Source organism: Petaurus breviceps, unplaced genomic scaffold (genome assembly GCF_028583685.1).
Source record: "Petaurus breviceps papuanus isolate PSGF00001 unplaced genomic scaffold, PetGlider_PUasm1.0 66, whole genome shotgun sequence".
Taxonomy (NCBI): domain Eukaryota; kingdom Metazoa; phylum Chordata; class Mammalia; order Diprotodontia; family Petauridae; genus Petaurus; species Petaurus breviceps.
In genome coordinates, this window is record NW_027186442.1 from 2,162,634 (window position 1) to 2,174,636 (window position 12,003).

The following is a 12,003-nucleotide window of genomic DNA, read 5'->3' on the forward strand; positions in this document are numbered from 1 at the left end:
TTAAGCAAGTTACTTAACCCCAATTGCTTAAAAACAACAAACAAAAAAACAACAACTTTGAATTCCAGATTCATTCCCTTCCTCCCTTGTCACTGGACCTTACTGGAAAGATAAGCAATTCAGTATAGGTTGTACATGTATAACTTATGTGAAACATTAAAATAGTTTTTATATTGTAATTCCCTCCATCCTATCCCAAATCCCACTAGTTCTATTCTCTACTTTGATCCCATCTCTTTTCAAAAGTGGGTGCTTCCATCTTCCTCCCCGCCAGCCTGCCCTCCATTCCATCATCCCCCCTTTCATTCTCTTCCCCCCTACTCTCCTGTAGGGTGAGATACCCTATTTAGTATGTATTTTATTTTCTCCCCAAGCCAAATTCAATAACTTTGACCCATTCCCTTTTGCCTTCCTATTCTTCCCCTACATTGTAACCTTTTTCCCTTGCCACTTCTACATGAGATAGTTTACCCTGTTTTGTCTTTCCCCATCTCCTCTCATTATATTCTTCTCTCACCTCTTAATTTCACCTTTAAGTATCATCCCTTTCTATTAAATTGGTCCTGTGCCCTCTATCTATGTCTACCCGTAAACATATATACACACATTGACATATGTATTCATATGCCCATATACCCTATGATATAGACATACATACATACATACATATATATATACATACATATATATACATATATATATATGTATATATATATAAAATTTGGAATGCTTCACAAATTTGCATGTCATCCTTGTGCAGGGGCCATGCTAAACTTCTCTGTATCGTTCCAATTTTACTATATGTGCTGCCAAAGCTAGCACGAGGGTGAGGATTTTAGAGCCCTGAAGAGATGTTATCTTTTGTGTGGTAGATGATGCTACATTAAAGACCTTAAAAGATTCAGGAATCCTCTTAAAACATCCCCTCATATTCCCTTTATTTCCCTAAAATATGAATGGGGTAGACTGCAAGAAAACCTCAGGTGGAGTAATACCTATTTTTTCAGAGGTTAACCAGATGAGAATCTAAATGAGTGAACCCTTGTTCAGTCAGCCAATTAGAGGCGTACTTACTAACAAAGTCAAGGAAACCAGAAAGATTAACAACAACAACTACTACAGCAATAACGAAAGCATCAAAAGTACTAAGAAAAAAAATCCTCAATTAAAGTCTGGACCATAAGCAAATGAATCAAATTAGAGATTCTTTAACCAGAAAAGAATTTGTAAGCTTCAATGGAAATGTAAATCTGCTTTAACAAATATTATAAAGCAGAAGAGAGTGAGCCAATGTTCGATAAAAGAGAAAATTCTATGGACTTCTCAATATGAAGCAACTCTCAAATTGTTTACAAAAAGAAGTAAAATCTACAGAAGAAGAAATTAGAAATAAACTTAGATCATGGAGGATGGAGCCAAGATGGCAGAATAAAATCAGGAAATTGCTTAAGCTCCGGCATCAAGCACCTCCAATACCTGTAAAATATGACTCTAAATAAATTTTAGAGTTCCAGAACCCACAGAGTGACAGAGAGAAACAAATTTCTCACTGAAGAGAGCCTAGCAAGGTGACAGGAAGGGTCTATCACAGCAGGCTAGGGGCTGAGCAGTCCCATGTGAGCCAGGCTGGCCCATCCAGTGGCACAGACCAGTCTAAGCAGACTTCATGATAGTGAATCATCAGCAGTTGTGGCAGTTTCCAGACTTCTCAACCCATAAATGCTAAAGAGAAAGTAAAAGGTTAGTAAGGAACTCTGTTGGAACTGAGTGTTTGAAGAGTGAGGTCCAGCCATTGCCCCTGGAGGCAAGAAGTGGTGGCCATGGAGGAGCTGCAATTGCTGCCTCCTGGCTCTCTCCGGAGCTCCTTGCCTGAGTTCATAGGGGAACCAAGTGACCATTCAGAGGGTAATCGCTCTTGCTTTGTTTGACCTGCTTGGATTTGGATCACGGTCTTGGGCCATGGTCCTGGGGTGAAAAATGAAAAAATGTGCTAGAGCTTATGATTGCTGTAGAGAGGGCACCCTCCTCATAGCTCTGGCAACTGCAAAAATCCCAGCAATTTGAGACAAAGCTCTCTCCACTCTGGAAGCAGAGCTCTATCATGGCAAAGAGCTCAAAAGTCAAGTAATTGACTGGCAAGATGAGCAAGCAGTGGAAGAACAAACAGACCATAGAATCCTTTTAAGGGGACAAAAACGATCATGGAACCAGAAGAAGACAACAAAGTAAAAACTCTTGCATCAAAAGATTCTAAGAAAAATATGAACTGTATAGGCCAGGAACAAGCTCAAGAAGGGTTTTGAAAATCAAATAAGAGAAGTGGAGGAAAAATTGGAAAGCAAAATGAGAATAATGCAAGAAAATCACGCAAAGCAAGACAACAGCCTGTTAAAAGAGACACAAAAAAATAACTGAAGAAAATAACACCTTAAAAAAATAGACTAACTCAAATGGAAAAAGAGGCCCAAAAAACCTTATATCATAAATTAAAATTTTATATACTAAATATCCACACTTCTAGGTGAAAGAAGTTACTCTTTGGCAAAAAGTATAGGAAAAAGTATAGAGCAGTCTGGCAGAAATTGAGCATAGAACAACATCTCATACCATATAATAAAATAAGGTCAAAATAAGTAGTACTTAGACATAAAGGGTTATATTATGTGCAAATTAGAGAAATATAAAAATTTAGACTTTGCAGTCCTTCATTTCTTTTCTTCCTAGTATCATTTCTCTGTCTCCATAATGCCGCATTCCTGTTAGATATATGGATGAGAAAAGAGTATATGACTAAACAAGGGATAGACCATATAATGACAGGCAAAATGTATAGTTTTGATTACATAAAAATTTAAAAAAGTTTTTGTGCAAAGAAAATCAATGAAAACAAAATTAGAAGGAAAATTGAAAATGGGGGAAAATTTATAGCATTTCTCTGATAAAGGTTTCAATTTTCATCAATATAAGGAAATGAGCCAAATTTATTTTTAAAAATAAGTCATTTACACTCATTAAGTGGTCAAAGGATACAAGGAGGCATTTTTCAAAGAAGAAATCGAAACTTTCAATAGAAACATGAAAAGATGCCCTAAATCACTCAACCAGGGTAATGAAAATTAAAACAACTCTGAGGTACTATCTCATACATAACAGGTTGGTAACAAGATAGAAAAAGAAAATCACATGTATTGGAGGCAATGTGGAAAAACATGATCACTAATGCATTGGTGGTAAAGCTGTGAACTATTCCATTTCTTCTGGAGAACAATTTGAAATTATTCACAAAGGGCTATAAAAATGTGTATATCCTTTGATCTAGCAATACCATCACTAGATCTGTATCTCAAAGAGATCAGAGAAATATGAAAAGGACTTTATGTACAAACATTTATAATAGTTCTTTTGGTTGTAATAAAAATAAGAAATTAAGAGCATGCCCATCAATTGGGCAATTATTGAACAAATTGTGGTATATTTGAGATGGAATGCTATTGTGTCATAAGAAATGATGAGCAGAATGGTTTCAGAAAAAAATTATGAAAGACATATAAACGGATGAAAAGTGAATTGAGCAGAAAAAGAAGGATATCTTACACAGTAACAAATATTATAATGATGATGAACTATGAATGACAGCAACTCTGATTAATACAATGATTGAAGTCAGTTCGCAAAGTCATGAAGAAAAATGCTATCTACCTCCAGAGAGAGCTGATGAACTCTGAGTTCAGACAAAGCCATAAAAGTGAATGAAAAAGTCCTAGAATTAAAAAAACATAATTAGCAAGTTTCTAAAAATTGCATCCATTTTGAATATCTGTGGACTATAGAAATAAAAGAAATTTAGAATCCCAAAATGGTGAAGTCCAGAAAATTTGACAGAAGTGAAACAAAAGATTAAAAATGCACATCAATTCTATACAAAACCGAAGTCGCTAACCTTTGAATATAATAGTCACAGTGATAGTTTAAGGATTAAGAAGTACCTTAAAAATAGTTTGTATAGCAGAAATTTAACTAGGAGGCATAGGAAAACAAGGCCAAAAGTGAGAAAAATCCAGGAAAAACACAGTTTAAAGAAAAAGAAAAAAGATGTTAAAGGAGAGTCGGAGATATGTGGGAGCTAGCTCTAACTCACTTATTAGAACCAATTTATAAATGTTCACTGTGAACAATCACACCTTGAAAATCAGTTACAGGGGCAGCCAGGTAGCACAGCAAGTAAGAGCACCGGCTCCAGTGTTGAGAAGACCTGGAGATCGAATCCAGGGCTCAGTCACTTAGCACCCACCCAGAAACACCTGGCTGTGTAACCTTGAGCAAGTTACTTAACCCCAATTGCTTAGGGGCGGCCAGGTGGCTCAGCGAGTAAGAGCACCGGTTCCAGTGTCAGGATGACCTGGATGAAATCTGGGCTCAGATACTCAGCACCACACCCAGAAATAACTGGCCCTGTAACCCCAATTGCTTTAAAAAAAAAAATCAGTTACAAACCAGAACTCAATTTATTTTTTTATTGTCTGCATTAAAGAACTTCATGAAAAATAGTAACAATACAAATTTAACATAAAAGTGTGTTACCTGTATGGTTTTTTTTTTCCTAGAGATTTGGTTGTTAAACATCTGCCAACAAACCTTTGAGGTAAACAAACAATTTTGAGAGACTTGAGAATTGATTAATCATGATTCCAGAGAACTCATGATGAAGTGTGCTACCACTTCCTGACAGAAATAGACTAAATATTCAGAATGAAACACATTTTTAAGATGTACAATATTAGAATTTTAGAATTTCTTTTGAGATGAGTCACATTTTATTTTGATTTAGGACACATTTTTTGACATGGAAAATATGAGATTTTTTTTGCCGATGTCTATTTGTTATAAGAGTTTTGATTTTCTTTTCTTTTTCTTTGTTAGTGGTATATGAGTAAGGTAGAAGGGATTTTTAAAAAGCATTGATAATTGAAAAAATTCAATCACATTTAATGTATTGCTGAATGTTATGGAATACTACTCTTTGAAGAATTGAATTTGTGAATCACATAAAGGTCATTACAGAGATAAATAGTAGAAATGAAAGGCCTGTAAAATATTAACAGGGAAGGAAAAACAAAAGATTTGTATAATCAGACAAGGAACCAGACTAGTCATATGTTTCAGGGATATATAAGGAATGCCAGAAAATCTAAAGAAAGAAAAGCTCCCAGGATATATGAGAGACCATTGTCAAGAATGACCCAGAATAAGAAATCATGGATGTATTGGTATCTCAACTGTTAGGAAGGGAGCTACATTAATAAAATTTATAAATTAATTATCATATTATTGATATACTGTTATGCACATGGACAGTTTTTCAGTGTAGGTAATGAAAGGGAAAAAATTGAATTTTGAATGAAAATACTTGAGCAAGATCATGCCAGGTTTGGTTTCTCAGAAAATTCAGTCCTTTCCTTACTATGAAGTGCCATGGAATGACACACTCCAATTGACTGATTATATCCTAAGGGTATGACAATATACTAAATTTATAGCTTCTTTTATGGGTGTCAAGTGTCTCCTGGTGACAAAGACAAAACTAATCAAGGGCTTGGAGAGACACCCACACATTTTACCTGCCTCATCTTGCAGCTCACCAACAACTTTGAGACTATGACAAACCTGTAGGCAGGATAGGCAGAGGACAGGTTAAATGCAGCATAATAGAGGCAGAGTCCATAGGCCCAGGATCATAGAGAAATGACACTGAGAAGGAAAGAAAAGAAAAAGCGTTGTAAGGAAGTCCGAATTTGGATGTGACTTCTTAGACAATTAGAATTTTTCTAGGTCATCCAGAGGGCATATTGAAGACAAATAGAAGTAGAAAGAGTTGGCTGAAAAAAAAAATTCTAATGCTTCAAAATACGTGAAAACTTAAGGGGCTATTTGAGGGGTGTTGAGCTTCTGAGAATGGATGTGTTTGGTGTGATTTTGATTAACATTATTAGAAACATTGTAGATGAGTTCTTATATTTCTGGGAGAGGAGGAAGAAGAATGAATTATAGTTTCCATAGAATGCCAAGATTCTATGATTCTAAAATTTTATTGAAGAGGGTATATCTCTTTCTCTCTTGAATAGTAATAATCGTGCTTGACTATAAGTGGATGAACTCAATTCATCCCTATAAATGTGATAGCTTATGAAAATCTTGAGGGCTGATTTGTATTCTTTTTCTTGTCATCAGAAAAGTAAACATTAAGACACTGATGACTGTCAAAAATATGCACAATATTAGAATTGTGTCTAGGATTTTCTATGTATAGCCTTGCCTGAAAAATTATTATTAATGGTCATAAACAAAACAAAAAAAAAAAACAGATCCTCACCCATGCCTGTGCAAGAATAGATTTATTTTTTTCATTGCTTGATTCAATTAAATGTTGGTGATCACCTACTTAGATAAATGAGGCTGATATCTATAGGCCACTAAACCCTGCTGATATATAAGGGTTATCTTTGTGTAGCTCACAAAGGTTCATTCGTTTTATCCATTGCAAACACCCTTGTAAAACATTTACTATAATTATTGAAGAAAGGTTCTCCTGGTAGGCTACTAGGGGTCTCTAAGTAGTCCTCAAAATTCTCCGGGTTTCCCACATGTGCTTTCTGAGTAGTCCAAGGTTGTTATAAAGATTTAGCTATCAATGTTCTCTAGGATACCTGTAGCAAGTTCCTAGTACTCATAAAGTTTTTCCAACCAGTCTATGGATGGGTCCAAGGTTCAAGTAATGAAAAAAAATGTGTTTGATTATGCCTTTATGGGCTTTACTATATTTTTTCCAATGCAGAATTGAATTCCTAGTAAAAGTCACACTAAGTTAACATTTTAAAAATGTTTTCTCCCATAGCAATTATGAGTTCTGATTGAATACCATAATACAATATGTTTTTGTTGTTTTAGGCTATTGTGCCAAAATGGACTGCAATCAGGACCTTCAGTGCCACTAAAGCGACTTAGAGGCTAACGCATGAAGAAGCTGCATGTTAGACTGCAGCTATCTCCCACCTGCCCTGGAAAACATGAGAACTATACCCCAGTCTTTTCCTTTTGTATTTTAGACAAAGCTAACACTGTGCCAAGGGCTTATGTTTTTCTCTTTCCTGTCTGGCACATCACAAGCAAGTGTGGGGCCAGTGTCACTGCCCATTCTTGGCCAAAACATCAAACAAAGCAAGCAGGGCTCACTCTGGACCTTGGGGAAAACCCATAGCCTCCATGCAAAAAGGTGCACATGGAGAAGTGGCAGTGTAATTAGGCTCCTCAAAGGAACTCAGGAATGTGTCCCGTCTGAGCTGGCAGATGAGATGTCAGAGCTTCAGGAAGTGAAAAATGCAGAATTCTTTTCCTTTAAAAAATTATTTAAGTGCTGGGTGTTCAGTTCTCAAGTTTCCAAGATATTTCTAACTTGAAATTGACGAGGTGGGAAGTTACATCTTTAAGAAAAGAAAAACTTAGTATAATTTTAGAAACTATCTAAGTTTGCCAAGGTGAAGTATGCTACTGTGGGGTTACTGTTTTTATAAAGCAAGAAGAGTACATATGTGTGTGTGTGGATGTGTGTACATATGTATGTCCATGTGTGTGGAGGAGACAAACACACACAGAAGCACTCAGGAATATGGATGCAAAACAACAACATATTTGAAAGTGAAAGTTATTGAATTTTAACCTTGTTTTAGGTAACAAAAGAAGCTGTCACCACCATCAACAACAGCGGCAGTACAAGAGCTGTGATTGTATTGGAACATTTAGGGACACTGTTTTTTCTGAGGGCACAAATAGTATGTTCCTCCCAGCCAGATACTTCTGAGTTATTGAGTGAAACACCTGGCAGTCCTAATGATTGGCCATTTCTGCTATTAATTCAGTATTTACAGAGGAACTGTTTATACTTTGAATCTTCAAATAGGTTCCTAGGAATTTCTTTTTGTGATAAATCAGTAGAAGGATGGGAGAAAAAGAATGGGAGTGTTCCTATGCCCCTTGCCACTAGCTGGGTCAATTTTCAGTTAATAGTTAGCCAGATATGAGCAGTATATGTAAACCAAAAATTGTTAAAGAATAAACAATCAATTACTGTCTGCATCTTTTATTATTTTTTTGTGTTCTACACATATTCTTGGGTCCTCATTAAAATGAAATACATGGATGGAGTCAATAACAAAACCTGGAAAAGTTTTCTGCACACATTCCTCTAGGCCTTTCTACCAAACCAATATAAGACTATGACATTCTTCATTTGACATATCTTATGTCATACAATGCAGTTTTAGGGAATTCAAAGAATAATGCCAATGGAGTCAGAAGACCTATGTTCACATTCCTTCTCTAATACTTAAATCTTTGTGACTTTTGACAAATTACAAATATCTAGCTGGGAGTTTTACTGGACTGAAAGTATAATATTATTTTCAAAGAACTTATATGACAGCTAAAAAAAAACTTACCATAGGATCTAGTTCATAAATCAAGAGCTGGAAGGAACTTCAGAAAGCCATCTATTCCAAACACTTACTATAAAAATAATGTGTAAAGTGGCCAGAAATTTACAGGTGGAGAAAGGGAGAAAGGAAGGAAGACATGATAGCAAGGAAAGATGGAGAGAAGGATGGGAGGGAAGAAAGGAGTGAGAGCCAGTGGGTGAGGGAAGGAAAGAAGGAAGGTGGGAAGGAAGGAAGAAAAGAAGGAAGGTAAAAAGAGAAAAAAGAGGGTAGGTAGGAAAGAAAGGAAGGAAAAAGGCATGTAAACCCTAATCATTAGCCTGCATGGGACAGAAAAGAGAAAAAAAATCTATACTGAGCATGCCTGAAAATGTGTAACTCTCTACATTTTTAAGATGTTCCCTTCTCTGGCAGGAGGTGATTGGTATGTTTCACTTTCTGTCTTCTAGTTTCCTGGTTGATCAATCAGTTGATCAGAATTTTAAAATTTTTGAAAGTTGTTTTTCTACATAATAGTACATATAAATCAATTGTGGAGATCTTCTCACTTTCCCCTGAAACTGTCCATTTCTTCACTTCATAATACATGGCAAGATTCCATTTCATTCATATGTCCTAATCTGTTAAGCCCTTCACCAACAGAATAACCCTTTTGTTTGCAATTGTTATACATACATATATATATATATGTATATGTACCAAGTGGATATATGATTTATTGACATAAAAAGTCACCTTATTGTCCAATTAGAAGATCAAGGAAGAAATTGCCTTCCAGATCTATTGTTAGGGAAGAATTAATGACTAAATATGTTAAAGTGAACTAGATAAAATGGTATATATCCTGTTATACACACACACACACACACATATCTCTATCTATCTATCTATCTATCTATCTATCTATCTATCTATCTATCTATCTATCTGTCTGTCTGTCTGTCCAGAGGAAAAAAAACCTTTCCCTCTTTCACTGATCTCTTTGAGAAGTCTGTTTCTCAGGAAGTTTCCCTAGTTGCCCCCAGTCCCTGGAACATACTTCTGTCTCAAATCCACCTCCTGTTTTCCCTGGCTTCTTTCAAGTAGCATCTAAAAACACCTTCTGCAAGAAATCTTCCCAAATTCCCCTTGTTGTTAGTACTATTATTCTGTTAAACATTTCCTATTTATTCTACTTCTTTTCACATATTTATTTGAATATTGTTTCTCCTACTAAACTGTGAACTCTTTGAGAGCTGGGGCTCTCTTTTGCATTTCTTTATATTCATGACACTTAGAAAAGTGCATAACACACACTAGATATTTAATTGAATAGTTATTGACTGACTATGGACCTATTGATGGTATGGCTGGCTCAAGAGGCATACAAAGTTTTGAAAGTTTTTGACGATACATACACACTGCTTTCCAGAATTATTTAGATCATCCTTAGCACCATCAATAGTGCCTTAGTATGTCTGTTTCCCAACAGCTGCTACAGAACAAAAACATATCACCTCTCCCTCCCCGATCTTTGTCAATTTGATGGGTATGATGTAGCATGTAAAAATGCTTTAATTTTCATCTCCATAATTATTAGTGATATATATATTTTTCAAATTATTGTTAATTGGTTGGATTTCTTATTTCAAGAATTTGCTATTCAGCAAGGAGAAAATATTATAAGCAGCAAGGAATAAAAAATTTGAATATTGTGGAAACACAATCAGGATAACACAGGATCTGGCAGCTTCTACACTGAGGGATTGGATGGCTTGAAAGATGATATTCCATAGGACAAAGGAGTTGGGATTAAAACCAAGAATCACCTACCCAGCAAAACTGAGTATCATGTTTCAGGCGATAATATGAACATTCAGTGGAAAAGAGGACTTTAATTTTTTTTATTTTTTTGGTCTTTATTAATTTCCTTGTTTCCTTTTAATTTACAAGATTCAGTTAGACAATTCCTTGAGTTTTAAATTTTCTCTCCCTCCCTTTCACACCCCCCCGCCATGTTGGCATACAATGATGTATGGGATCTGCAAATATTTTCACATTAGACATTAGTCAGGTTATAAAGAAGGATTGTATCATATGGAATGAACAATGGGAAAGAAGAAACAACCAAACAAGAAAAAGAAAAAGATCAGGTAGTTTGCTTCAATCTGGATTCAAACTCAGTTCCTTCTAGTTCTTTCTCTGGATGTAGACATCTCTCTCCATCATGAGTCTTTTGCGGTTGACTTATAATCCTACATTGCTCAGAAGAGTCCTGTCTATCAAAGTTGGCCATCACACATACATTGGGTCTTTAATTATGTAAACATTTCTCCTGGTTATACTCTTCTCACTTAGCGTCAGTTTGTATAAGTCTCTCCAGGTAAATATGAAGTTCATCTGATCCTCACTTTTTATAGCACAATAGTATTCCATTGAATTCATATACCACAACTTGTTCAGCCATTCACCAATTGATTTGCACCTTCTTAATTTCCAATTCTTTGCCACCACAAAAAGAACAGCTATAAATATTTTTGTATACATGGTTCTTCCTCCCACTTCTATGATCTGTTTGATACACCCCTAGAGGTGGTATTACTAGGTCAAAGGGTATGAAATTATTTATAGCCCTTTGGGCATAATTCCAGATTGCTTTCCAGAATGGATGGATCAATTCACAACTCCACCAGCAATGCATTAGTGTTCCAATTTTTCCACATCCCCTCCAGCATTTGTCATTTTCCTGTTTTCTCATCTTAGCGAATCTGACTGGTGAGATATGGTACCTTAAAGTTGTTTTGATTTTCATTTCTCTAATCAGTAGTGATTTAGAACTTTTTTTATATGCTTATAGATATCTTTAATTTCTTCCTCTGAAAACTGCCTTTCCATATCCTTTGACAATTTATCAGTTGGGGAATGACTTGTATTCTTATAGATTTGACTCAATTTTCTGTATATTTTAGAAATGAGTCCTTTATCAGAGATATAGCTTGGAAAAATTCCCAATTTCCCACTTTGCTCTTTTTTTTTTTTTTTTTGCTTTTTTTGGAGGGCAATTGGGGTTAAGTTACTTGACAAATGTCACATGGCTAGTTTTTGTGTTAAGTGTCTGAGTCCAGATTTGAATTCAGGTCCTCCTGACTCCAGGGCCAGTGCTCTATTCACTGTGCCACCTAGCTACCCCTCCCACTTTCCTTTTATTCTTGGTTATATTGGCTTTGTTTGTACAGAAGCTTTTCAAGATAATGTAATCAAAATGATCCATTTTTCATTTTATAAAGCTGTCTAATTCTTGTTTGGTTATAAAGTCTTCCCCTCTCCACAAATCTGACAGGTAAATTATTCTTTGATTTCTGAGACTGCTTACAGTATCAGCCTTTATAGCTAGACCATGCACCCATTCAGAAGTGATTTTGGCATATGGTGTTAGATAATGGTCTGCGTCCAGTTTCTGCAATACTATATTCCACTTTTCCCAGCAGTTTTTGTCAAACAGTGAGTTCTTATCCCCTAAACTGGGGTCTTTGTGTTT

General features: G+C 35.6%; 1 non-coding gene across 1 annotated transcript; it reads right to left on the bottom strand.

Annotated features, from left to right (window-relative positions):
* Positions 1–715: 715 nt before the first annotated feature.
* LOC138173892 (U6 spliceosomal RNA) lies at positions 716–822 on the bottom strand. The gene has a single exon (XR_011171565.1). It is a non-coding gene; the product is annotated as a U6 spliceosomal RNA (small nuclear RNA).
* Positions 823–12,003: the final 11,181 nt, after the last annotated feature.